This window comes from Schistocerca cancellata, chromosome 9, assembly GCF_023864275.1.
Source record: "Schistocerca cancellata isolate TAMUIC-IGC-003103 chromosome 9, iqSchCanc2.1, whole genome shotgun sequence".
NCBI classification, from domain to species: domain Eukaryota; kingdom Metazoa; phylum Arthropoda; class Insecta; order Orthoptera; family Acrididae; genus Schistocerca; species Schistocerca cancellata.
The window spans coordinates 96,163,109-96,186,633 of record NC_064634.1 but is presented as its reverse complement, the minus strand read 5'-3'; the positions used below and the strand labels follow the sequence as shown (position 1 = coordinate 96,186,633).

General features: G+C 42.8%; 1 non-coding gene across 1 annotated transcript; it reads left to right on the top strand.

Annotated features, from left to right (window-relative positions):
- The first annotated feature begins 208 nt into the window (after window positions 1-208).
- On the top strand, window positions 209-283 carry Trnas-cga (transfer RNA serine (anticodon CGA)). The gene has a single exon. It is a non-coding gene; the product is annotated as a tRNA-Ser (tRNA).
- The last annotated feature ends 23,242 nt before the right edge of the window (window positions 284-23,525 follow it).

Here is a 23,525-nt window from a genome sequence, read left to right as displayed (position 1 = left end):
GGAGACATGGCTTAGCCACAGCCTAGGGGATGTTTCCAGAATGAGATTTTCACTCTGCAGCGGAGTGTGCGCTGATATGAAACTTCCTGGCAGATTAAAACTGTGTGCCCGACCGAGACTCGAACTCGCAGGAGAGCTTCTGTAAAGTTTGGGAGGTAGGAGACGAGGTACTGGCTGAAGTAAAGGTGTGAGTACCGGGCGTGAGTCGTGCTTCGGTAGCTCAGTTGGTAGAGCACTTGCCCGCGAAAGGCAAAGGTCCCGAGTTCGAATCTCGGTCGGGCACACAGTTTTAATCTGCCAGGAAGTTTCTTATTCCATATAGTTCAATAATTGTCACGCTGTAAATCCACAATGCAACCAGTTGCCCAAACAACAGTTGTAGCTTGATGGCAGCCAAATACTTCCGGCATAAGAAGTCACCATCATCCTGCCAACACGCTTGACAAAAAGGGCGGAGAAGTGGGCAGAGGTTCAGTGCACTCTCTCGCCCTTTAGGTGAGAAACTGCCGCTAAAAGGCGGAAGGGTCAATAGTGACCAACGGCATACCAGATTGCCACTTGTCGTGGTGGTAAGTTCCCTTGGGACCAAACTGCTGAGGTCGTCGGTACCTAGGCTTACAGACTGCTTAATCTAACTTAAACTAACTTACGCTAAGGACAAGACACACACACCCATTCCCAAGGGAGTACTTGTACCTGCGACGGGGGAAGCCGCCCTAGACCGCGCGGCTACCCCGCGACTGCCACTTGTGAGTTGTGAGGTTCGACCTCCAGTCGGTGCTGGTATGTTTTCTTTTACTTATTGATTGTCTTACGTCATGAGTAAATACGAGAAATACCAAGCTACGTCGTGGTATGGAGTACAAATGGCTCTGAGCATTATGGGACTCAACTTCTGAGGTCATCAGTCCCCTAGAACTTAGAACTACTTAAACCTAACTAACCTAAGGACATCACACACATCCATGCCAGAGGCAGGATTCGAACCTGCGTCCGTAGCGGTCGCGCGGTTCCAGACTGTAGCGCCTAGAACCGCTCGGCCACTCCGGCCGGCGGTATGGAGTACATGTTAAACCGTTTGTCCCCCTGTTACTCGATGGTGAAGTCATTTCAGAGATAGGAGAGGCGCAAGGGCATATCACTTCCAATAGGATGATGCTTTAGTAAAGCGCTGTGGTGCACAAACAAACTACAGAGCTGAGGATACCTTTATTTACTTCATTACAACAGTAAATAAGGCAACACATAACTTAAATCTGTAAGGAATTTTTAAACCAGAGCACACTGAGCTACAGGTTTAAAGACTGATTATGGACGCAGAACAAAGTCAACAATTAATGCAGGAGATAAGCAAGAGTCAGGGTAGCTTGCTTCAAATTTTTGGGTGTACATATTTGAACTTGTGGGGTCCTGTTCTCATTTTTCTCTAAATATAATGAACTTCTGTCTTGTGCTTCGTGTGTGGTTCGTCTCGTTTCCGAAGTTTCGTGACCTTACCACAACCTTTAGCTGCTAGTATAGCATAAATTATGCGCTTGAAAATAATTATAAAAAGTACACTTCGACACATTTGAGAATTGCGTTTCCTGAAACTGAAGTTTTCAGATAAGTTAATTGTGTGTAAAAGTCTGGGTGAAGGCTCCGTTATTTAGCGGAGCGTATTAGTGGAATTTTTGGCGGTCGTTCTAGCAGAATCAAACACTTATCACTTACCTATTACCTTTGTTATCACTTTTCTAACTAAGAATTTTTTCCACTAAATCATGGTGCCAGTATTTACAACTTGGCCAGGAACCAGTATAAACTCACTGTTGGTATTGTCCTTCTGTAAATAAAACATACTGTCCATAAAAATAGGTCGTTACTCGTGAAGGGACCAACTTTGACAAAAGTTCTTTTAGTTGAAATTATAATTATTGAAATTTACTGAGAAAGAATGTAACTCCAATTTTAGTACAAGAATGAAACTAGCCAGACCTTTAGCGTCAACCACATTAGCAACCAAATTACTAAAGTTTTACAAATAGAAAAGAAGCTCTTCGTTTTTTTATTGAGTTCAGTTTTATTTTCAGAAATTAAGTAAGTCAAATTAAGTAATGACAATTTCAATGCGATCACTCGCAGTTTTATTTAAACCACTTCATTATTAAATTTAACACAAAAATTTTGTACTGACAGATCCCGTCTTGTTACCTAACTGTTTCATAGAAAGTATAAGAATGGACATAAGGTACTCGTGAAAGATGATAATACAAGTTACTATAAATTATTACTGCCTTTTTTTCTTTTCCTTTTGGCTATACGAGGACCACTTCAACTCGGGTCAGCTTCATTTCTTGTGATCTTTCCCCTCCTCCGCTTTCTTTCATTCCGATACTTTGCAACCTTCTTCGCTCTTCTTCCACGATTATTTTTCCTTATCAGTCTAGCTCTGACCTCGAAACCAGTAAAAGCCAGAATTTTTTACTTAAAAATCACCCCGTTGTTTATTTCTGGTTCCTGTGTTCCCATTACTTTAGATGCCTTTCTACCTTTTGGATCCAGCGTAATTTGGTTCTGTTGTTTACTAGGAAGTGTTTTGTTTTCTGTGTTAATCTCCCCTAGTCCACTCTAAGATGTGTCCGAAGAACACGCTCCTTCTTTTCCTGATGATGTCCGAGATTCCCTCTATCTTGGTACACATCCCTTGGTTAGCCCGTGTTCTAAACTGACCATTCTCTGTTCCTTAAGGTCCCAATATCTTTCGTTCCACCAGTTCTAGTCTCTTAAGTACGCCTATTTGTGTTAGGTTAAGAGTTTGTGACGCGTATAATGCATCAGGGCGCATCACTGGTTTGTAATGTCTCAGTTTTGCATTGATCAAAATATTCTGCTTTTGTAGATATTCATAGTCAGTTTGTATGCTTAAATCATTTTGTTTATTCGTGATCCCCTTGTTTCCTTTTCTGTCAGCCCAGCTGCTATCCAATCTCCCAGGTATTTAAATCTGCCCATCTTCTGAATTTTCGCACCTTCCATTATGATCCATCTTCTTAAGTTGCTCGTCTCTGTAGCGGCGTTATTTGGCTACCTGCCTCTTCTGATGATTCCGACAGTATCAGAATATTGTCTGTGAATGCTACACACCTTCCTTTTCTCTAGCACCGCAGTAGTAGTTCACCCACTCGCTTCATTTCCCGTCGCTACTTCCGGGTCATCTTATCAAGTCCACAGTTAAAAAGCAAAAGGGAGAGAGTGAAAGACTTGCTCCGGTTTTAATCTTGAGAGACTCTCAAAGTTTTCATCTGAACTTTACCTTGGATTTTGTGTTGCTTAAGGTGTATTTAATCTGTTCAGTGGATCATTACCATACTGCTGTACTATTATTATTATTTCTTTTTATTCTCAGACGTTATGTCTGATCAAAAATGGACAGTGACGCGGACCTTGATCAAGCGTGACTTCCTTTTAACTGTACAGTATATGTTATATTGCATTTAGGAACTTTCGGGTAATTGAACATGTATCAATAATTACGGATTTTTGTAGTTGTATATATATGTTTGGATGTAGCTGTATTGCATTGATGTACTGGTGGATATTGTGTGGTATGACTCCTGTAGTTGATAGTATAATTGGTGTAATGTCAACTTTATCCTGATGCCACATGTCCTTGACTTCCTCAGCCAGTTGGATGTATTTTTCAATTTTTTCTCCTGTTTTCTTTGGTATATTTGTTGTATTGGGTATGAATATTTCGATTAGTTGTGTTAATTTCTTCTTTTTATTGGTGAGTATGATGTCAGGTTTGTTATGTGGTGGTGTTTTATTTATTATTATTATTATTATTTCTTTCTATTCTCAGACGTTATGTCTGGTCAAAAATGGACAGTGACGCGGACCTTGATCATGCGTGACTTCCTTTTAACTGTACGGTATATCTTATATTGCATTTAGGAACTTTCGGGTCATTGAACATGTATCAATAATTACAGATTTTTGTAGTTGTATATATATGTTTGGATGTAGCTGTATTGCATTGATGTACTGGTGGATATTGTGTGGTATGACTCCTGTAGTTGATAGTATAATTGGTGTAATGTCAACTTTATCCTGATGCCACATGTCCTTGACTTCCTCAGCCAGTTGGATGTATTTTTCAATTTTTTCTCCTGTTTTCTTCTCTATATTTGTTGTGTTGGGTATGAATATTTCAATTAGTTGTGTTAATTTCTTCTTTTTATTGGTGAGTATGATGTCAGGTTTGTTATGTGGCGTTGTTTTATCTGTTATAATCGTTCTGTTCCAGTATAATTTGTATTCATCATTCTCCAGTACATTTTGTGGTGTGTACTTGTATGTGGGAACGTGTTGTTTTATTAGTTTATGTTTTATGGCAAGTTGTTGATGTATTATTTTTGCTACATTGTCATGTCTTCTGGGGTATTCTGTATTTGCTAGTATTGTGCATCCGCTTGTGATGTGATCTACTGTTTCTATTTGTTGTTTGCAAAGTCTGCATTTATCTGTTGTGGTATTGGGATCTTTAATAATATGCTTGCTGTAATATCTGGTGTTTATTGTTTGATCCTGTATTGCAATCATGAATCCTTCCGTCTCACTCTATATATTGCCTTTTCTTAGCCATGTGTTGGATGCGTCTTGATCTATGTGTGGCTGTGTTGGATGGTATCATCTTGTATGTGTCTGTTTCTGCTTGTATCCACCGTGCATGCCTGTTATGTTGTACCGGGTTTGACCATATGTTGCTCCAGAAGTGTTCCATGTCTGTTATGTTTGGTGGATTGTCTATTTTAATGTGTGTGTTATCCATTGTTTGGTAAAATCTCTTTTGGTTTGTGTTGAATGTTTGGTTTTGTTTCCTTCTATTTTCACTTTTTTTGTATCTTCTAAGTCGTTTGGCCAATGCTTGCAATTTCTGCTTTTTTTCATCTAATTGCTCTATTGCTTCTTGTTGTGAAATTTTACCTAACCTTTTTCGTTTTTTGTCTGATATTTCATTTCTTATAAATTGTGTTAGCTGTCCGATGTCTTTTCTCAGTTTTTCTATTTTGATCTGTATCCTGTGTTGCCATGCTGGTTTTGTGGGTTTCTTCTGTGTGTTGGTTTGTTCTGATCTCTGCCTAGTGTGTACATTTAGTGTAGTGAGTGCTCCTATATAAACCAGTAGTTGTAACTGTTTTCATTTATTTTGTTGTGTATGATTGTGTTGATAGTTTTTATTGTTGTTTCGATTTGTGGGTTATTTGGCGGTCTATGCAAGAATGGTCTAATGTCTGTATTTGTGTCTTTGTATTCTATATATGTCAGCCGAAATTTCTCTTCTATATCTAACACGTGTGTCTCTTCGTGTTCTATTTGTGCTTGTTCTGGTGGCTGTCTTAAGATTTCGTTTTCCTCTGGTTGTTTAATTGATGCGTGTTGTTCTTTGTTTGTTTGCTCTGGGATGTTTGAGTCCATTACTGTATTTTCTTCTTCTTCTTCTGATTGCACGTTATTTTGTTCTAGTATTTGTTGTACTTGTTGTTTGATGTTTTCTAATTCTGACTGGGGTATCCTGTTATTTTTTATTATTACACGGATCTGATCAGCTAGTCGTTGTTCTGTTAAAAATTTTAACTCTGGGTATCTGGTAATAAATGTTGTGTATACTTGTGATCTGTATCCAGTTGTGTTGGTTCCTAGGTTTGTTGCTTGGTAATAACAGAACATGAGGTGTCGATTAACTTCATCTGACCATCTCATCCTCTGTCTTTGTTTTCCTTCTAGGGTGGTTACAGGAAGCATATCCTGCAAAACACCTCTATTTGGATTTAAATCATTTTCCAGTTGGCTAGCAGTGTCGTTACCATTGTGGGCGGGCATAGGGTTCAAGCGTCGCCCCCGACCATGACGGCGCTTGTCCGAGGCTTCTTTAGTTCTGTCCTGAACCAAGTAATCACACTAAAAGGGGGGTTAGCCCTATTAGTGGTTTGTTCTTTTCGTCGCCTTTTACGACTGGCAGAACATTATTATTATCATTATTATTATTATTATTATTATTATTATTATTATTATTATTATTATTATTTAAAGAAATGTTCGCTAATATGCCTGTCTCTCGTGTGTTAATTGTACGAGGTAGGCTGAAAAGTAATGCACCCATTCTTGTAGAACGCAACCTAACTGGCCTTGTGAAACGCGCCAGGTAGCATGTGGAGGGCAACTTCCCGATGCATAGTCTGAACACGTTGCATTCAGGCGGTGTATTGTGTGTAGTAAATCAATGGACAATAAACTAACGTAGTGGCGAGCCTGGAAATGTCATAATGATTATGATGCACGCAGCGAACGTCCGATCACTGCCACAGACGATACTCATCGCAAACTCGTCGACGACTTGATTCAAAATGACCAGCGAATCATTCAGAAGCCTATCGCTGACCATATTGTAATATCCAAGGAACATGTCGGCTTCATTACTGAACAGTTAGGATTCCGTAAAATTTGTGCACGATCAGTACCAAGCCTTCTAACTGATGAGAACAAACAGCGCCGATTGTAATTCTGCGAGGAACTTTTGCAGCGCTAATGAGAGGAGTGAGGCGATTTCCTTTTGAATATTGCGATGGTAATTGGTTTTGACTGTGTTTTGGGACGCTCACCGAGTTTATGTAACTGATTATCTGGTACAAAGGGAAACGGTACATCATTCTCAGTACACAGAGACTCTAAAATACGTCCGACGTCGAATTTGTAGAGTCAGGTGCAGCTTGGCAACAATAATCTTGCAACATGACAACATTCCTCCACACACATCGCGTCCAATTGAAAAATAAATATATGATTTTGAAGCTTAAAGAATTGTGCTTTAATGTAGTTTTTTCCCGTCCTTCCTAACTGTTGTTGTTCGTGTTCTGCAAGCATCGATGCGATACTTTGGAGCCTACTATTGTAGATGTAAAATTGAAAATCCGAAAGTTGCCTTTGAACAGCACAGATTAAGTTTCAATGTGGTTTAGCGTCTCCCATTAAACAGGTATACAATGCACGCCGTATTGTCTGCCTCGTTGAACTATTATTGGTGCAAGTGGGGTGCAGTGCTTGCAACACCGAAATTTTGGCTCGAAATATCCTGCATCCTGGGGTAAAATTTATACGAGACGACTTACTGACTCGCTGAGTTCTTCTATAAATTGCACCATATTTGTACACAAATATCAACTTCACATATGTGAACTATACTCAAACACTGGCAACGGATTTCGTCGCTGGCTGCCCGCTGCACATATTTCCCCAAGGAAAGGCGTTCGAATACGGAAAAGCGAGGGAAAATGCTTAGCTCTTAGTGCCCCCGTCCTCTATGGTCAGCATGTTGCATACCTCACCAGAGAAAAGGCGTCCAGATAACGGATAAGCGAGAGGGGCGTCCAAATAAAGGAGAAGCAGGAGAAAAGGCGAAGCAGTTTAGAAGCAGAACTGTTTCCCTAGTTCCGTGATTGAATACCACACCCTTTCCTTTGTAATAAATTATTCTTTCCTCGGGGAGAGTACAGACATGCACAATTTGGACTATTGGAAATAAATATTGACATAAAACAAAGTTATAATGCAGTAAACCGTTAAGTACAAAATGCCTACCCAGCACCATAAAGTCATCACCTTCACAGGAGCAAAGTATCGATGTAATCGATTTTAGGTTGTGATTATTAAAAACAATTCATTATACAAAAAATATATGTAATGCTGTTCCGTTACAAAATGAAAGCAGCACGTCACTCGGCTTTTCAAACATGTAACTTCAGCAACTTTTGTTTCTCGCGGTATTATTAGTCTAGAAAACGTAAATAAACAACTCAACATATTTCTCAGATTGCAACTCATCAGTGTATTATGGCATCCATTTTTGAGGTAACCAATCACTTAGAAAGCATCCATTTTTGTGGTAATCAATCACTTGGAAAGCAAGTATTGATTATACACATTCGAACAATGAGAATGCCATACGGTGTTCACCCACATTCAACTTGTAAGAAGTAGAGGTACTAACTGGATCTTCACAATATACCTATTCGCTAACCAAACTCGTCTTAAATAATACATGGAAAGTTGACAAGAACTGCTATGTCAAATGTCTTCTAATCACCGACCCTAATACCCTTATAAAGATACAACACTTTTCTTTCCGGTACAACATTTCCTTGTTATGGCAGTAAATAAGCTTTGATTCTCGAGGTTTATCAGTTTGACTTTTCAGTACGTGAAAGAATGACCGCCATTTTTTTCTTCTGCTCTTCGTCTGCTCCGTCTGCTGTAAATTCTTTAGTAGCAAGTACTAATAAGATTCATTACTCAAATATCCTGTGTATTTCATTTCCGAAACAATCATTACTTCAAAAAGTCTCAGCGGACTTCGCCGAAAGATTTCTTGCATTTCTTTGGACAAGGGAACAGACCAACAAACAGAACCAAAAACTGCCGCATCGAAAGAAGAGGAAAAGCCGTCAGACCTTATTGGAACAACAAACGCCACTGTGCCAGCTGCCGCTGCCGCCTTTCCCACCAGAGACGTCACATCCCAGGGCGACGACCAGAGGCCAAGTGATTAAGCACGGCGCATACACTAGGGCTTTTGATAAAATATCGATACATCGATATCTACACCAATAGCTATCGACATATGTTGGGTATATTTCATTTCCCGATATATCGCTATCGAAAGGGCAATATCAAATGCCGATGTTTTTATTTTATATTTTTTTCGCAATTTTCTGTAAATATTGGAAACTGTTCTTTTGAAATTATAGTAGAACATAATTTTATTTTCATTGTGTGAAGGAGTCTCACTAGTTTTTCAGCTTTCATCGCATCCAGTCTCTCTCTTTGACTGTGTGAAGCAAGTATAGGTGGCACAAAAGAAGTAGTCCGATTGCACTGGGAAGGGGGGGAGGATGGGGGTGGCGGTGTGTATGGAATTAGAAGATATCCCAAGCGTAAAAAAAAGCGCACTAGCTGCGTTAAAAAACAATTTTTAACGCAACTAGCGTGCTATTTCTTCACATCAGCATTCTTCAAAAACAACTGCTGAAAATGACGAACAAAAATATAAATGACAAGATTGGTCTTTGCAGTGGGTGGAGACGTGTGAGGGGAAAGGCTGACGTAAGCGGTGCTACTAACAGAAACTGCAACGTTTATCTTCACCATGCAATTTTGACACTACAACTGCTAGGTCACCAGCGTTTGCAGAAATGAAAAAAGAAAATAGGGAAATCGACGTTAAGAGTTCCGGACAAATCTGTTAGGTGACTAAATGGAACCGCGGACCCATCCGACACCTTTTATTGCGCCACTTACACTCAGTTTCCATAGCTGGCCAAGCTTGATCATGCATCGTTTTCCTTTGAATTCTTGCTCTAAGGGGGATAAACAGGCTGCTAGCTTGTTGATGTACAGAATACCTAATTATAAATCAGTACTTAAATGTACAGCTCTGAAACCGGCAGTATATTTGCAATGTGCAGCCGATATTTTTATAGGCAGTATATCTCATACTTTTTCCGTAAATATATATCGATATATTTTTTCATTACATCGAGGGCCAGTGATGATATTTTTTTTCAATATCGATAAATCGGATTCCCGATGTTTTTAATCAACAGTCCTAGCACATTCTATGCAGTTACAACTGATCTCGCCCACCCATTTGCGCGTTCACCTGTACTTAATACACAACAAATTATGGACGAAACACATATAATAAGAATTTATTTCCGAAGTGTCTTGCTTATATCATTGGTTCATAACAACTTTCTGAGAACGGAATTCTACCAATTCGACATATCTACCTGCTGTAAAGCAGGACATTTTCATTTTCTAAACTCTAACGACAATACAAAATCGTTTGTAAAATCAGTTAAAACAATTCTATAATAATTTAAGACTGTAAAGAAGGAGAGAAAAGAGTATCATTAGCTATAGTGCACTGCATGTAAAATACTCGAAAAGAAGGGCACATGCAATCAACACAAAGGATAGTAATGCAGTAAAATTCATTTGGACACGTATTTGTACAACTAGGTATTGTTCACTCTTTGAAACATGATGGAATGAAGATCTTACCACATTTACCGTATTTTCTCAGGAAGAAGTTGGTATAGCTTCATGATCCAAAACCTGTCCAATAGCGTTGGCGGTTTCTTCAGTGTTGTGACGTCACGATATATTGCCAGCGACCAGGAAGCAGAAGAATCACCTGCAACAGCTTCGAAGTGCGCGGACCTATCGCATAGCTATTTTTTTTATCCTTAATTAGACGTGGTGCATTATACTGGGTATTCCCATTATAGGGATTATTGCTAAGGTATGCGTCAGTGGTGTATAATTATCCCTTTTATTCCGTGTTTTGTTTTGCGTTATTTCGGGTGGTATCTTTTCTTTTCCCTCAAGCTGGTAGAAGAGATTTCCATAATACGTGTTTGTCATGTAACAGTCAGCGAAATTGTACTGTTTACAGTTTTTACTATTATTTCGAGTTCTTATTTCTTTTTTATTGCCCATGGTATTCCTTATCTCATGTGGTTATGGCGTACTGTCCCAACTCCGTTTGACGCAACTTTTCACGATAATGTACACTCCTGGAAATTGAAATAAGAACACCGTGAATTCATTGTCCCAGGAAGGGGAAACTTTATTGACACATTCCTGGGGTCAGATACATCACATGATCACACTGAAAGAACCACAGGCACATAGACACAGGCAACAGAGCATGCACAATGTCGGCACTAGTACAGTGTATATCCACCTTTCGCAGCAATGCAGGCTGCTATTCTCCCATGGAGACGATCGTAGAGATGCTGGATGTAGTCCTGTGGAACGGCTTGCCATGCCATTTCCACTTGGCGCCTCAGTTGGACCAGCGTTCGTGCTGGACGTGCAGACCGCGTGAGACGACGCTTCATCCAGTCCCAAACATGCTCAATGGGGGACAGATCCGGAGATCTTGCTGGCCAGGGTAGTTGACTTACACCTTCTAGAGCACGTTGGGTGGCACGGGATACATGCGTACGTGCATTGTCCTGTTGGAACAGCAAGTTCCCTTGCCGGTCTAGGAATGGTAGAACGATGGGTTCGATGACGGTTTGGATGTACCGTGCACTATTCAGTGTCCCCTCGACGATCACCAGTGGTGTACGGCCAGTGTAGGAGATCGCTCCCCACACCATGATGCCGGGTGTTGGTCCTGTGTGCCTCGGTCGTATGCAGTCCTGATTGTGGCGCTCACCTGCACGGCGCCAAACACGCATACGGCCATCATTGGCACCAAGGCAGAAGCGACTCTCATCGCTGAAGACGACACGTCTCCATTCGTCCCTCCATTCACGCCTGTCGCGACACCACTGGAGGCGGGCTGCACGATGTTGGGGCGTGAGCGGAAGACGGCCTAACGGTGTGCGGGACCGTAGCCCAGCTTCATGGAGACGGTTGCGAATGGTCCTCGCCGATACCCCAGGAGCAACAGTGTCCCTAATTTGCTGGGAAGTGGCGGTGCGGTCCCCTACGGCACTGCGTAGGATCCTACGGTCTTGGCGTGCATCCGTGCGTCGCTGCGGTCCGGTCCCAGGTCGACGGGCACGTGCACCTTCCGCCGACCACTGGCGACAACATCGATGTACTGTGGAGACCTCACGCCCCACGTGTTGAGCAATTCGGCGGTACGTCCACCCGGCCTCCCGCATGCCCACTATACGCCCTCGCTCAAAGTCCGTCAACTGCACATACGGTTCACGTCCACGCTGTCGCGGCATGCTACCAGTGTTGAAGTCTGCGATGGAGCTCCGTATGCCACGGCAAACTGGCTGACACTGACGGCGGCGGTGCACAAATGCTGCGCAGCTAGCGCCATTCGACGGCCAACACCGCGGTTCCTGGTGTGTCCGCTGTGCCGCGCGTGTGATCATTGCTTGTACAGCCCTCTCGCAGTGTCCGGAGCAAGTATGGTGGGTCTGACACACCGGTGTCAATGTGTTCTTTTTTCCATTTCCAGGAGTGTATATACTGCAGGTCTCTTCATCACTGAATAAAAACTGCACACTACATCCGTTAGAATTTGATTACTATAGTGAAGTATTGGTGTCCATCTACAACTTTCGCCCACTGCGCTTCCCTTTATGATGCTCCAGGGTTGTGTCATAAATTTCATTGCTCCCCAGTGTGATCCAGTACGTCCTCATAAGTTGCTCGATCTATCCATTTGTTTTTAATACTGTTTTACATAACTACATTTAAAAACCTTCTGTTCACTTTTTGGTTGAACTGTTTACTTCGTTTCAATTTCTTCGAAGGCTACTCCGCTGACAATGACGTTCAAAACCCTTTTTTTTCATCCTCACCACTTCGGCCATCACCTGCCCAAACAGCAAAACTCATCTGCTGCTTTTATTGTCTCGTTTCTTAATCAAATCCCTTCAGCATCGCTTGATTTAATTTTGAATAAATTTCGTAACCTTTGTTTCAAATTTGTTGCTATTCATCTTATACACTGCTCAACCTTCCAAGGTACTGAAAATGACGGGCTGTTCACCTACCGAAACATCGGCGATTGTCAAAGACGTCACACGGCTGCCTTCCCGTAATAAGTTTGAACATTTATACGCTGTCAGAAACTCAACTTTTCGCCTCCTATAATCTCTTATCAAGACGTTATCCGGTGTCTTTAGCTAACAATATCGAAAACTCCGGCCGGCAGCGGTGGCCGAGCGGTTCTAGGCGCTTCAGTCCGGAACCACGCGACTGCTGCGGTCGCAGGTTCGAATCCTGCCTTGGGCATGGATGTGTGTGTTGTCCTTAGGTTGGTTAGGTTTAAGTACTTCTCTACATCTACGTCCATACTCCGCAAGCCACCTGACGGTGTGTGGCGGAGGGTACCTTCAGTACCTCTATCGGTTCTCCCTTCTATTCCAGTCTCCTATTGTTCGTGGAAAGGAGGATTGTCGGTATGCCTCTGTGTGGGCTCTAATCTCTCTGATTTTATCCTGATGGTCTCTTCGCGAGATATACGTAGGAGGGAGCAATATACTGCTTGACTCTTCGGTGAAGGTATGTTCTCGAAACTTTAACAAAAGCCCGTACCGAGCTACTGAGCGACTCTCCTGCAGAGTCTTCCACTGGAGTTTATCTATCATCTCCGTAACGCTTTCGCGATTACTAAATGATCCTGTAACGAAGCGCGCTGCTCTCCGTTGGATCTTCTCTATATCTTCTATCAACCCTATCTGATACGGATCCCACACTGCTGAGCAGTATTCAAGCAGTGGGCGAACATGCGTACTGTAACATACTTCCTTTGTTTTCGGATTGCATTTCCTTAGGATTCTTCCAATGAATCTCAGTCTGGCATCTGCTTTACCGACGATCAACATTATATGATCATTCCATTTTAAATCACTCCTAATGCGTACTCCCAGATAATTTATGGTATTAACTGCTTCCAGTTGCTGACCTGCTATTTTGTAGCTAAATGATAAAGGATCTATCTTTCTGTGTATTCGCAGCACATTACACTTGTCTACATTGAGATTCAATTGCCATTCCCTGGACCATGCGTCAATTCGCTGCAGATCCTCCTGCATTTCAGTACAATTTTCCATTGTTACAACCTTTCGATACACCACAGCATCATTTGCAAAAAGCCTCAGTGAACTTCCGATGTCATCCACCAGGTCATTTATGTATATTGTGAATAGCAACGGTCCTATAACAGTCCCCTGCGGCACACCTGAAATCACTCTTACTTCGGAAGACTTCTCTCCATTGAGAATGACATGCTGCGTCCTGTTATCTAGGAACTCCTCAATCCAATCACACAATTGGTCTGATAGTCCATATGCTCTTACTTTGTTCATTGAACGACTGTGGCGAACTGTATCGAACGCCTTGCGGAAGTCAAGAAACACGGCATCTACCTGTGAACCCGTGTCTATGGCCCTCTGAGTCTCGTGGACGAATAGCGCGAGCTGGGTTTCAGATGACTGTCTTTTCCGAAACCCATGCTGATTCCTACAGAGTCGATTTCTAGTCTCCAGAAAAGTCATTATACTCGGACATAATACGTGTTCCAAAATTCTGCAACTGATCGACGTTAGAGATATAGGTCTATAGTTCTGCACATCTGTTCGACGTCCCTTCTTGAAAACGGGGATGACCTGTGCCCTTTTCCAATCCTTTGGAACGCTACGCTCTTCTAGAGACCTGCGGTACATCGCTGCAAGAAGGGGGGCAAGTTCCTTCGCGTACTCCGTGTAAAATCGAACTTCTAAGTTCTAGGGGACTGCTGACCTCAGATGTTAAGTCCCATAGTGCTCAGAGCCATTTGAACCATTTTTGACAACTCAATTATACAGTATACAACGTATACATATAAGGTAGAAGTCTTACGAAACCACAATATTTCCTTTGATAGGGCATAGCTAGTTTCGTTCTCCATCATTAAAATATTTCGAGCTGGTGCCTCGTCTCTAATGATCTCTATGTCGACCGGACGTTAAACCCTATCCTTCCTTTCTTTATTTTCAAGAATATATTGATGGAAAAAGTGGCAAGCCCAAGAAGTAGTCGTACGACATAATTGAATGTTAGTAGACGTATTTCTACATCTGAAGATGATGTCTATTGCGATTTAGTGTCAGTAGCATTAGAGTGGCGCTAGTAGTGCCACTATCAGGATAATGTTTGCTTTAAATATACGATGTAACAGGCGTGAGTGGTAGTTACCATTGAGGCTGGTTTGGTGTGCTGATGTTAGTCCAGAATGCCTTTAAGGTGACACAGACGCCATTATCAACACCTTACTGAGTTTGAACAAGGTCATGTAATGGGTCTACCAGAAGCTGGATGTTTCTTCTGCAATACTGCCGAAAGTCTTCGCAGGAATGCAGCCATCGCACGTTATTGCTGGCAGTGGTGATCACGAGAATGTACGGGCGCAACAAAATAGGGCTCCAGACGGCCACGTGGCACTTTGGAGAGGGGAGACCATCCTGTTCGGGATTTGCCTCTGCATTGTACAGCGTCTGCGGCAGCAATTTGAGCAACAGCTGACATCGCGGCGACACAAAGGCCCTCCCACGCATCCTTGTCCATTTCCTCGTCCTCCTACCCCCTCTGTCTGTCCATCTCCTTCTCTCCTTCTCCATTTCCCACTCCCTCTCTGTTTTATTACCCCTCTCTGTGACCTTGAGCCTTGTTTGTTGTTGAAATCTTCATAACTAATTTCAGTCGCTGCAAATGAATAGGTAAATCAGTAGGGATTATTGGTATACGAAGTATGAGACCTCTCCAGCCTCTGGATCTGTGACGAAAGTAGCTTCAACGACAGTGAAACTTCCTGGCAGATTGAAACTGTGTGCTCGACCGAGACTCGAACTCGGGACCTTTGCCTTTCGCGGGCAAGTGCTCTACCAACTGAGCTACCGAAGCACGACTCAAGCCCGGTACTCACAGCTTTACTTCTGCCAGTACCTCGTCTTCTACCTTCCAAACTTTACAGAAGCTCTCCTGCGAACCTTGCAGAACTAGCACTCCTGAAAGAAAGGATATTGCGGAGACATGGCTTAGCCACAGCCTGGGGGATGTTTCCGGAATGAGATTTTCACTCTGCAGCGGAGTGTGCGCTGATATGAAACTTCCTGTCATATTAAAACTGTGTGCCCGACCGAGACTCGAACTCGGGACCTTTGCCTTTCGCGGGCAAGTGCTCTACCAACAACGGTGTTTCCCATAATTTTAATGTCTGTATGGACGAGTCAGATTCTAATCGAAAGCCAATGAGCTATCTATACATTTATCTTTCCTGATTTCTGTAAAACTAATGGCGAGGAGCAAAACAAGACAGGACATTGTCGTGTATATAATTTCGTTTTAAAATATACAGGATGACAGAGGATGTCTTGACGAATAAATCGATGAGAGGAACACGTGTCCGGAAACGTCATCCAATGACGCAGCAGAGTGTATAAGTTATAGGTGCCTGCGCCTGTGACTAGACCACCCCTTCGGCAGCAAACTTGGCGGGCCATAGGCGCAGTCTCGCTGTGTTGTTTGTTACTCAGGGATCGCGACTGACTGCCACGATCGCCAGTAGAGAAGGTGCGCATACAGGCATTGTCTGCTACGAATGCACAGCTCTGCCATCTTGGTGAATGATGGTTTCGGATATGGGTTTCAATCTGCAGTTTAGTATCCTCCTGTAGACCGAAAAACATTTGAGATTTTATAGGGTTACAATGAGAAAAATAAACTTTGGATGGAAACCCGTGTCCGAAACCATTATCCCACTGAGGCAACAGAGCATTGCATTCGTAGTGGTCAAGGCCTTTCTATGCAGCAGCTAGAGCCATCTTCTCCGATGGCGATCGTGGCAATGAGTTGCGTGCACTGACTAACAAACAACACTGCGAGACGTTCCGCTTACAGGCGGCCAGAGTACAACGGCACGTTCGCTGCCAAAGAGATGGCTTAATGGCCAGCGCCGCCGACTATAACTCGACGCTGCATAGCATCGTTGGAAGACGCTTCCGGACAAAGGTTCCCATCCTCGATTCGTTCCTCAAGACATCCTGTACAACCCCTAGAAATTTGTCGCAATATTTCTGCCATATCCTTTATATTAGAACAAATAATCAGGGCGGTCAGAAACAGTCTGAAAAGCTTGTTAATGTGTTCCAAGATAGGTTGTGCTGGGAAATGATTGTTAAGAAAAAAATCAGATACGTTCCGCCGTTTGCGACTTAATTAGCATTGCAGTTAGCCAGTCAGGCCGTTGCGAGTGCAAATTCGAGCTGCTGGCTAGATACAACTAGCGTCAATTGTTCTCATAGCGTAGATGATAGCGCACGAGACTGCTCGGGATCGATCCTTACTACCGTCCCATGAGCAATTTTTGCATCTCTCTCCTGTTCGGTTTTAGGGAACCAAACGAAGAACACGTTTGGCGACACAATCTGTGGCGGGCCGCTTGAATTTGCGAGGGCGACGGCCTCACTGGCTGACGTCACTGCTAATTAACTCGGAAATGACGCAAAGTACGGAATTTTTTTTACACTTATTTCTCAGCATAACTTACCCTACTACACCCTTACACGCTTTTCAGGGTGTTTCTGGAAGAAACAATTTGTCTAACTGTTTACATGCCCTCCTACCGTAGTTGAACCTGACTGCGACAAAGAGCTCGGAACAGCACATTTTCATAGCACAGAACAGTTTTTTCTTTCGCGCAGTCGTTTTTTAACAGAAAACAAGTTACTGACATTTAAAAAAATACAGCCGTCTGAATGTTTATTATAGTATCATTTAAAAATTTGAAGCAATTCGATTAACTTTTCGATGGTTTTGATAACAACGTTTCCCCATTGTATTACACTCATGCTCATAAATTAAGGATAATACTGATACATGGTGAAACAACGCTCTGGTAGGTGGTTTGCGGGTTTAAATCACCTCGGGCTATGACCATGCGGTGCACTTGACCTGCGGTCGTCACACGGTGGCGCTGGCAGCAGACCACATATGCAGAGGTGTGTCGGTGCATGTCAGAGTACGGTGCAGCGAGTAAGTGTGCAGACGTTTTCAGACGTTCTAATGGTGAGTATGCTTTGAAAATGGCTCAAAGAACACATATTGATGACGTTATGAGGGGTAGAATACCAGGACGACCGGAGGCTGGTCATACACAGTAGGTCGCAGCACGGGCCCTCCATTTGCCACAAAGTGTGATCTCAAGATTATGGAAACGATTCCAGCAGATAGGAAACGTGTCCAAGCGCTACAGTACGCGACGTCCACAGTTTACAACACCGCAAGAAGACCGATATCTCACCATCAGTGCCCGCAGACGGCCGCGGAATACTGCAGGTAGCCTTGCTCGGGACCTTACCGCAGCCACTGCAACAGTTGTCTCCAGACACACAGCCTACAGACGACTGAACAGACATGGTTTATTCGCCCAGAGATCTCCAAGTGGCATTCCACTGACTCCTGCTCACAGGAGAGCCCGTAAAGCCTGGTGTCAAGAACACAGTACATGATCATTGGAACAGTGGTCCCAGGTTATGTTCACAGACGAGTCCAGGTGTAGTCTGAACAGCGATTCTCGCCGTGTTTCCATCTGGCGTGAACCAGGAACCAGATACCAACACCTTAATGTCCTTGAAAGGGACCTGTATGGAGGTCGTAGTTTGATGGTGTGGTGTGGGTTTATAATTGGTGCACGTACATCCCTGCAAGTCTTTGACAGAGGAACTGTAACACGTCAGGTGTATCGGGACGTAATTGTGCACCAGTATGTCCGCATTTTCAGGGGTGCAGTGGGTCCCACCCTCCTCGTGATGGATGGTAACGCACGGCCCCACCGAGCTGCCGTAGTGGAGGAGTACCTTGAAACAGAAGATATCGGGCGAATGGAATGGCCTGCCTGTTCTCCATCGAGCACATCTGGGATGCTCTCGGTCGATGTATCGCTGGACGTCTTCAGAAACCTACGACACTTCAGGAGCTCCGACAGGCACTGGTGCAGGAATGGGAGGCTATACCCCAGCAGCTGCTCGACCACCTGATCCAGAGTATGCGAACCCGTTGCGCGGCCTGTGTATGTGTGCATGTGATCATATCCCATATTGATGTCGGGGTACATGCGCAGGAAACAGTGACGTTTTGTAGCACATGTGTTTCGGGACGGGTTTCTCAACTTATCAACAATACCGTGGACCGACAGGTCTATGTCGTATGTGTTCCCTATGTGCCTATGCTATAGTGCCAGTTTTTTGTAGTGCTACGTTGTGTGGCACCACAGTCTGCAATTATCCTTAATTTATGAGCATGAGTGTAGATAAATATATTTATATATTGTATAAATTAAAATTATGTATAGCTTAAGTTCGTCCGAATGCCCATTTGGGTGTCGTGTAAGAATTTGAAGTAAGCAGATGAAGAATTTAAGATTTTGAACGAACGAGAATTTACATTTTTATTTATGTTGACGCAGAAGATAAATAGTCAGCTTAGTATGGTAAATGGCTGAGGAATAGCAATAAAATGTCTGAACACTGTTGTAACATAACTCAGTGAACGTTCGCTAACTAATCTAACAGCTGTTCAGTCTGGACTGTTGTCCCATAATTTATTAGTTCTATTCCTGTCAATGATATACATTTTGCCATTCGACGTTGACTGTAAGATGATCTTTTTTGCTTCCAGAACTAGCCGACGGACGCATCTGAGAAGGTGTATTTGCCTGCAGCATCGAGGAAAAGCTGACCCACAATCTCGATGAGTGGGCAGTCGAGCAGGTATTTGCCACTCGTGTCTTTTTTTCCATCAGGTGAGGCGCGACGTCCAACTCTTTAAGTCTTGTAAACCTGGAAAAGAGGACAGTCAAGTAGCTTTGCCTATACGGGCAGGAACGCGTTACATTGTGCCATCATTAGAAGTTTGCACTTTACACATTACTTGTCGAGCTACTGTAAGAGTCTGGCTGGTACCCAAGATTTATTTCCAGAATTATACATGGTAATGAGTACCTTATCACTTACTTTATAAAACTTTTGTCTCAACTGGATATAGAGCTTCATGGAAATGGACACGGTTTATAAAATTTTCATTTTTATAAATGAATAACTGCAGCATTGATTACAGTTTATTACCAAGTGGCAAAACTAAAGCTAAATCAAAATTAAACTCAACAGTCAAAAATTACAATGCTCACAGAAGAATTTAAACAGTCATTCTTCCCGCGCTCTACATAAATGATCTTTTGGATAGGATGGATAGCAATGTGCGGCTGTTTGTTGATGATGCTGTGGTGTACGGGAAGGTGCCTTCGTTGAGTGACTGTAGCAGGATACAAGATGATTTGGACAGGATTTGTGATTGGTGTAAAGAATGGCAGCTAACTCTAAACATAGATAAATGTAAATTAATGCAGATGAATAGGAAAAAGAATCCTGTAATGTTTGAATACTCCATTAGTAGTGTAGCGCTTGACACAGTCACGTCGATTAAATATTTGGGGGTAACATTGCAGAGCGATATGAAGTGGGACAAGCATGTAATGGCAGTTGTGGGGAGGGCGGATAGTCGTCTTCGGTTCATTGTTAGAATTTTGGGAAGATGTGGTTCATCTGTAAAGGAGACCGCTTATAAAACACTAATACGACCTATTCTTGAGTACCGCTAGAGCGTTTGGGATGCCTATCAGGTAGGATTGAGGGAGGACATAGAAGCAATTCAGAGGCGTGCTACTGGATTTGTTACTGGTAGGTTTGATCATCACGCGACTGTTGCGGAAATGCTTCAGGAACTCGGGTGGGAGTCTCTTTTCGTGAATCGCTACTGAGGAAGTTTAGAGAACCAGCATTTGAGGCTGACTGCAGTACAATTTTACTGCCGCCAACTTACATTTCGCGGAAATACCACAAAGATAGGATAAGAGAGGTTAGGGCTCGTACAAAGGCATATAGGCAGTCATTTTTCCCTCGTTCTGCTTGGGAGTGGAACAGGGAGAGAAGATGCTAGTTGTGGTACGAGGTACCCTCCGCCACGCACTGTATGGTGGACTGCGGAGAATGTATGTAGATGTAGATGTAGATCCTGATAACTGGTTCAATGGAAAGTACCCTGTTATGTACTTTACACTGTTTTGTATGGTTATGATGTCAGTAAAGATGTAGACCATGGGAGGGAAACAACGGCAAAATATCTCCAGTAGATCCTGGCCCAGAACTGCAGTAAGGGATTCCCACGTCGTTCCCCAACCACTTGTTGGGTTATCCTTTATCCTCTACCGTTCGATAGAGATGCCAAAAAAAATCTCGCTTCCTCCGATATTTTGTGGGGTTTTGTAGATTGTTTTCAATGCCTCTGATTTCCCACCACACTATTATTTCTTTTCTACAAGTTTTTCTTTGGTCTGTCTTTTAGGCATCTGTAATGTACGCGGCTTGTAACCCAGTGTCGAGTACTCGCATGCGTAGAAACGTTCCATCCTTACCACTGTAGTATGGTGTTCCAGATTTGCGTTTCTGAACATGCACTTCTTCTAAATGTATTTAATGAAACTGTCTGCTCCGGTCAATGTTTTGTTTCTTATTATTCCTACTATTATTACAAATATTATTTTACTATGTTAATATATAGTAATGTATATTATCAGCAACAGTTTGTCCTTCTCTTTGTCATATCTAGTTTAGTACTTACGCAGGAAGCTGTACAGTATTCTGGATTAATCACTGATTTTTGACCATGTGGTATTAAATTAATATTCTATCCAGATGTGACACACTATGTCTCAGTATCGGAAATTAGGAAGTTGATCAAAAGAAATTACACTGATAAAATGCAAAGACTTAGTTATTTGGTCCATCGTTTAAATGGTTCAAGTAAATTACTTGAATCAGGGATACTTTACTATCTTCCTAGAAGGCATTTCCCACTCCTCACACGGGAAAAGGTCAGTTCCGCGTCTCTTGACAGATGGAGCTGTTTCCCCTCCGCAACTTGGTTGCTCCTTGTGTGTGCGGAGCCGGTCATACAGCGACAGTGGCCGAGCTCTGCCATGGTGGAATGTCGGTGAAGCTCCACTGACCAGCATGGTGATGGCGGCGTAGATCTTCCCTTTCCCAAGACGCTCCCCGATTGAGAATCACACCCTTGACGCGGTAGTTGATGGATTAATGCCATTCAGGAATTCTCACCGTCTCCATACTTTCCTTAATAAGTCTTGTGACCTTCATTCCCCCTATCACAGCAGCTGCGAAGTGCATTGGTGATGCTATGCTATGAACCACAACATACCGCACCCAGATGTTAACTGACTGTCGAAATCCTTCTTCCTTCAAAGGGATTTTTCACTTGCTACACCATTTACCAGACGTTTCGTTGTCACTGTAATGTGCGTAACTGGTGCAACTGTCATATATCATGAAATTCACGTATATTATAAAAACTCATATATGTATGCATGTTATACATCTTTTCCTAAACGACAGGATGGATTTCAACCAATCTTGGCACATATCACTTTGTAAGGAATCGCTGTGGGAGTACCAGTCACTTTCCTCTCAAAGGAGTGGGACTGGGGAAGAAAAAGAAGCGTAGCTCATGACGCAAAAATACCCAAATGAGTATAGTGTAATACTGACAACATCAGAAAATGGTATAATGGGAATGGCATACTTTATTAATAGAAAGGTAGGTCAGGAATTAATTTACTGTGAATCATTCAGTGATAGGGTTGTCGTCATCAGAACCGACAACAAATAAACACCGGTTACAATAGTTCAGGTATAAATGCCGATGTCGCAAGCTTTTGATGACGAGGTAGAGAAAGTATATGAGGATGCTGAACGGGTGATTTAGTACTGAAAAGGGTGAAAATCTAATAGTCATGGGGGATTGGAAAGTGGTTTTAGGAGAAGGGGAAGAATAAAGGATTAGAGGAGCTGTGCTTGATAGTAGGATATGGGAAGATTTCAGTTAAATTATATCATGGTCAGAGAGAGATTCCGAAATCAGTAATTGGATTGTAAGGCGTACCCAGGAAGAGTTACAGACTCAGATTTAGAATGATGAAGAGTAGGCTGAAGTTTCAGAGACCAGTCAGGAAGAATCAAAGCGCATATTAGTGGAATACGAAATACTACTTCCCCATGAACCGTGGACCTTGCCGTTGGTGGGGAGGCTTGCGTGCCTCAGCGATACAGATGGTGCAACCACAACGGAGGGGTATCTGTTGAGAGGTCAGACAAACGTGTGGTTCCTGAAGAGGGGCAGCAGCCTTTTCAGTAGTTGCAGGGGCAACAGTCTGGATGATTGACTGACCTGGCCTTGCAACATTAACCAAAACGGCCTTGCTGTGCTGGTACTGCGAACGGCTGAAAGCAAGGGGAAACTACGGCTGTAATTTTTCCCGAGGGCATGCAGCTTTACTGTATGGATAAATGATGAAGGCGTACACTTGGGTAAAATATTCCGGAGGTAAATTAGTCCCTCATTCGGATCTCCGGGCGGGGACTACTCAGGAGGACGTCGTTATCAGGAAAAAGAAAACTGGCGTTCTACGGATCGGAGCGTGGAATGTCAGATCCCTTAACCGGGCAGGTAGATTAGAAAATTTAAAAAGGGAAATGGATAGGTTAAAGTTAGATATAGTGGGAATTAGTGAAGTTCGGTGGCAGGAGGAACAAGACTTTTGGTCAGGTGAATACAGGGCTATAAACACACAATCAAATAGGGGTAATGCAGGAGTAGGTTTAATAATGAATTAAAAAAATAGGAGTGCGGGTAAGCTACTACAAACAGCATAGTGAACGCATTATTGTGGCCAAGTTAGACACGAAGCCCACGCCTACTACAGTAGTACAAGTTTATATGCCAACTAGCTCTGCAGATGACGAAGAAATTGAAGAAATGTATGATGAAATAAAAGAAATTATTCAGATAGTGAAGGGAGACGAAAATTTAATAGTCATGGGTGACTGGAATTCGGTAGT